The following is a 6,419-nucleotide window of genomic DNA, read 5'->3' on the forward strand; positions in this document are numbered from 1 at the left end:
GAGTTCCAATATAGTTCGGCCAGTATTATAAAATTACTTGAAAAGAATCACTTATAGGGTATCCATTAAGCAATTATAGCCATGGAAAATTTGCCGTCGGTGATTTTCCGTTTCCGCCAGCGTAAACCCTCCGAGCTCCTTCTCCCTCTGCAGTGTTCGTTCCAGGCATCAGCAATTTTTTGTCTTTCTTTTGCTTCTCAAGCGCATGCGATAAATGTTTAGATTATGCTTATCTACCGGACTCTCGTCTGGATACTGTCTCCTTCTCCAGCAAAAACGACACTGCTTCTTGGCCGCCAGCGCAATGTCTCCCAAGATGTTGCAGCAGGGCAAGCATAGGAGACATCAACGATCAACTTTTACCCGACTGGCTTCTCCGGTCAGCTTTGGTTATTGAGTTTTTTCGGCTCCTTTGGTACGAAAGTGTCCAGTCGTAGTTGCTACAGGGGACACTGTTGAACTCCGGAGGGCAGCTATGGTTGTTGTTTTGTTCTAACGGTGAGCAGGTCCCTTATCATTGGTCGACTTTTTAGGCACTTAAGCCGCCGAGACAACTGATGTCCTGTACAGAGAGACAGACTATTTCATGAAGAATGGAAAAATATATTACTAGGAGGAGAAGAGTTGAGAAAAATGCGACACCCTGTATTTCACTACAACTTCCGCTCTTGTCTAGTGGCATTCTGTCAGGGTACGCGGGAATTTTAGTTATTCAGGCAGGTGCTGAATACCATTCAAGGTTACATACTTTCAAATATGAGCCCATGGCATATTAAGTGGCCTAACAACGATGGAATCAAACTTTAATGATCATATACCAAAAGCAATCGTTTGAACAACGAAGTAAGAAAACTTAATGACACCATTCATGACTTCAACACATGGGTTCATCTTGTTAGTCTCATACACTGCTATAGCAATACATTGTATCTAATCAATATTAATTTATTTTTGCATTGACCAGCTATATACAAACAAACAAACACGAAGCAGGACACAAGCTTACTAGAAATATATGTCAGATATACTATATAAAATAGGAGCTTTGGGATTGGAAACATTAGCATTAGAGAATAGAATTATTCTAGCTTGAGAACATGCAATATCTGTTTTTTTTAAGACTCTTTTTGGAGGATCGATAAACCAGAGGTCAATCGGTCACGCTCAACATGGTCATAATATCACATGCTCCTAAAGTAAAATAGTTTCAAACATAAGCATCAAATATTTACGCACCTTAATAAAAGTAAAAGTACTACTCAAAAATTAAACATCTGGGTGTCTAAGTAGACACTCAACCATGCTCACAGTTATAACGATCAAACATCATAGTAATAGAGAATCTGCGGGAAGGACAGAATATAAGATTGTCTTTTGCGAACATTATTTAAATATTCTACCAACTTCTTTAGATTAATTAACAGCAGTACATATTAACTCAGCGCCGCGCGCGGTTTTTATGGCTTATTATAAGTAGAAATTATTAATGTTTTAATTAAATGCATGTTCCGCAATTAGGTGAAAATCTATATCAGGTTTATTTTTCTAACTATCAAGTAATCTCCTTCAATCCAGATGTCTCAAAAATTGGTGAACCTTATATCTAACCCGATTCGAGATTATTTGTTATATATATTATTGATTGTTTTACGTATCTGGAATCTTTTTATATTTATATCAGTGGATGTAAAAGCTTTTATTAAGTAGATTCGTGTATTTCGTAGATATGATGGACGTGCTTTTGACAGTGTTAGATAAACGATGCAAAATGTACTCCGTAGTTCGATGTGTAAAATGGGTGACTGTCACAAAGAACAACAACTGGCTGCAAATTAGAACATTCGACCCTGGATCGTGTTCTTTCCACATCGATTTATGCTAGAAATTAGAGCGTACCATCTAGTTTAAACTGTAGATTGTGGTGTTTGCCAGTAAATCTGTGTTGTGTTGATGGAGTATACGAGAGTCGAGAGAGCGTATATGGCAATCGAGTGGAAAGCTAGTTTTTTAATGTAAGTCATACAAATTCTCATATACCGAGAAGTGCGCGTTTGATATATGCGTTAATGTTGCAGATAGCTAAAGGTCTATATGTTAATGTAGACGCACACGTAAATACACAATTATCTTCGCGAGACACCATAGGCAACGTATCTTCTAAGCTTTGAGTCCAGGAAGATAGTTGAGGTTAAGAGCGAGAAGCGCGATACGATATCAATCTATATGCAAGTTTACAAATGTGGTGCAACCAACATGAAGGAGACTACTCCATAGCTGAGCGTACTCTTCGTCACTTGTGGCTTTCCCAGTTTTCCAAGCCCATTGATCAATAATATGAATACGGCGAGTTTGTATAGCTATTCTCATGACGAGATGTCAGGATAAGTTATGGTAATAAAAACGTGGAAACACTATTACCTGGAATCCTCGTGACAAAATGTAGGCCTCTAATTTGGTTTCAAAACTTTTCCTCCCAGGTCATGGGGACACTAACAGCTGAATCAGCCAAAACATGGTATAATCAACGGTCTTCCGCGCGCAAAAGACACAACACTAGGCTGCAAGGACACAACCCTTTTGTTGCATTTTAGCACCTGTCATTAAAAGTGTTTCTTTGTTTGTCACTTATACTCGGTATTCATCTATGTTGATGGAACAATTTATCCTATTCTGATACGATAGATACCCTGCCTAACACCCAATGGCTCTATTGAGGTACACACCTAATCTCGAACGCCAAAAAAGATGATACACGGTGCCAAGAAAAAAGCAGCACACCATGAATAGGGGCTTCGATAGACAACTATCCTCTATTTGAAAATAAACATCAATACTAAATGTTAATGCAGTATATTTTTTATAAATAGCATGTCAGACACTTCTTATATACTTAGTATTGCAGTGATTCGACTAGTGATTATATTATATTATTTTATGTTATTGCACATCAAGGATTTGGAGAGCTGAACGGAGAATACACAACTAAGTTGATTTTAACGAAATTTGTCAACCTCACACTACCACATTTCCACAAGCAAGTTAGGATCATTTGTCTCGGCATCAATTACCCCATTAACAATAAACCCCATTGTCCAAAATTCAATGTGGGGAATCAAAAGACTACACGGGCAGAGATTATTTGAGTCTAAGATTTAAATTTTCGAATCGCGAGGAAATACCGCAATATATAGGCAGGGCAGAGCTGTTTTGCTATAAAAAAAAATATTTAAGCTTTTGATTGTGAATAGCAGTGTTTGTTATTGATGCTTCCCATCAACAAGGAGGGGAGGGAGAGAGCATCTACGAGCTAAATATTATAACAAACACTATCACATTAGCTGCATATCACTCTGATTTAAGAAACACTTTTCGGATTTGGACAATGAGAGAAGATTATGTACAGCTGTAAGCGGCCAGAGGCAGATCATACAGCACCTGCGCTGCAATGATTGGCGAGTACACTCATAGGGGGAGCAGATGTAGGGTCGGGTAATGTACCTAATAGCACTTGGGAGGAGGTGGAGGTGCAAACAATTATCAAGCTGGTGGAACCAAGAAACTGGACAACCGGCTGCAAATCGAGCAAGCAACGGCCCGAGTTTCTTAGACGTTTGTGTTCTGTGCTATCTCAGCATATTAGCACGTCCATACACTTAATACTTAATATGGTCTACAGGTTATATTGTATATTGAGAGTGATGGAATCTGTAAATAATATAAGCCAATTATCACACTACATTACCAGTACGCTCTAGATATGTAGATGCCAGGCAGATTGTGATGTCACGAATATGGTATCCCACTAGCCAACACCAAAACTAATTTTATTTGAAAGAGTCTAGTTTCAACCTAAAAACAGTATAACATGGAACATCACTTTTATAACCATTGGAAGTCGGATGCCTATGAGACAGAGACATTCGCGTGCATCTTCTAAGAAAACAGATAATGCCACATTATCAAACACATTCAAGAGTGTAGTCAGCCACCCATAAATATAAACGCTACAGATAACTCTGATCGCTAATACAAATAACTGTCGGTAGCTTTTAAGATAGGTGCAATTCATGTTTCTATCCTCCTGAGACTCAGAAAGAAAAAGGTTCAAAGTTCCATTTTACATATAGATAGTCGGAAGGACAGTCTTTAAGTGCCGTAATTAATAACACCCCTTCATACCTTCTGCGATGGCGCGGCTATTTGACCTCCTAACAAACTCTGAAACACCTCCAAACCAAATCATCCTAACGATGAGTCAGTAAAGAACTACCACACCTTGGTCTATGGCAATAGGACACCACCATACAACATATTAGAGGCATTTTACTAGCGTCTAAATCCAACAACTATTACAATGATATATGGTTCAACAAATTAGATGGACAGACGATTAAGGGCTCATATGCGCTTCATCTTGTATCGCTAATACCACTCTTTTTTGAAATGCGCAGAGATACCAGGTCCATGGACCAAATCCGAGACCACTTGAGGCACCATTGATGTTATCTGTTCTCCACTGGCGTCCGTACTGCCATGACCCGTCTCACAGACAACCCAAACATACTAAATGTGCGATGTTCAAATTGATTGAACCCACTATATGCTGGCTAAACCCATTCCATTTGTGTGTGTCAAATGGGGGGAGCATAAAGAGAGGGTAACGACAGCCAAATCCCCCAATGCTCCTTTTTATTCACCTCCAGAGAAGGAAATTCCACTTTTATAAAAACAGAATTAGTTTTAGTGCATATTACTTTTGAACTTGAGCGAAAACAATCAGGCCATTATGCTTCCAAGAACCATTCCAGATTCCAGCTGGGAACCCCTTGACTACATGCAACACTTCACTACAACCTAACTCTAAGATGTTCCAAAAAATAAATGCTCCCTTACTGACATTAATTACAAAGCAAGGAGGTTGAACCAAGAGAACCTACACACAACACTTGGTAATGCGCATAAAGGACCAAAATTACCATGCCATTCAGAACTTTACCTTATCATTCACTTGTTCTACATACCAATAAATTATCTTTGTATATAATAAATGTGCTGATGCTTGTGTTGATGTGACGAACATAAGCTGTATCTCTATTCGAACAACAATCCGTTGAAAAGTTACTAGTGCAAATAGCCACACACCCTAACACATCCCACAAAAATAAAGTAGTCCAATTGCTGGCGAAAAGAAGCACTAACACGATGTCGCCGTGGCCTGCATAGGGACCACTGTAGACGTACAATTCACCTAACAAATTTAATGCGGCATGAGCTATACTGCCTAAGAATAAAATAAACATCAATATTTAAATATTTGATTGGGGATAACGGATTCTCTATGTGCTTCAATAGCCTTGCCCAGCGATCATTGTGACCAAATACACTAACCCCTCAATAGTTACCAAAATCGAATTACGTTGGATCAAAAGAACTAACAGCTGCTGCATAAAAAGCACACCAAATTTTGCTATTCGAGCACAACCTATAGAGAGACTACCATAGAAATAAATAATAGTCAGTAATAACTTAATTATTTCGGAGGAACGATAGCGAATAGTACAATATTAAAAGCTGTCAATACCCTTTTATGAAGCGGCCAGGGTCAGGTTTCAGCCTTTGAAGCAGCACAGCTTCATCCTTTCGCATTTATACATGCATTTAAGTGAACCAAAAAAGCACCACTCCAAATGTTGAATACAATGCGAACAGGAAGCGAGAGCACGACTCAGCTTAGCATTTGCGCAGCAGCGACTCGGTTATTAGGCCATGGCATAAAACACTCTCCACAATGTTTTTTAGTGCAATGGTGCTGATTTGACACACTAACCAATAGTCCGATCATTACAATGACACTAAAACACATCACACATGTTGTCGAAATGTGCTCTTGACACATGTTAAAATAGACTACAGAGCCACTTTGTCAAACAAGCAAACACGTCCGTATAATCTATTTGGCTGTAACTACAACATCCATGACACGCAGGCAGGGGCATACCATTTCATAATCTGGGGGACAGAACACGCTGGAGCGGCGAGAGGCCTTCACAATGTGACCATCATCTTATAACGAGATCTTAAGAGGGAAAACACACACATTGTAGCTAACACAGCTCGCCGGCAGCCCTATGAACAGCATCTATCACCTGAATATCAACACTAACTACTTACATACAGATGTATTGAACGATTTTGTAAAAAATACAACATATGCACGTGCTCTTGCTCAAAAAGCGAGTAATTTTTCAAAGAAAACACGCAACATCTTCTGTGATAAAAATGTCTTTGTTGACTCAGGTATTGGAGAGATGTTTCTCTCACGCCACCCTCCAGATACCATCGAGAGGTCCTCCAAAATTCATCGTTTCTAGTACAACTAAATAATTCAAATGAAAAGACAATCAGATAAAAACCTATCA

Source organism: Notothenia coriiceps, unplaced genomic scaffold (genome assembly GCF_000735185.1).
Source record: "Notothenia coriiceps isolate Sejong01 unplaced genomic scaffold, NC01 NC01_scaffold00024615, whole genome shotgun sequence".
In the NCBI taxonomy this organism is placed as follows: Eukaryota; Metazoa; Chordata; class Actinopteri; order Perciformes; family Nototheniidae; genus Notothenia; species Notothenia coriiceps.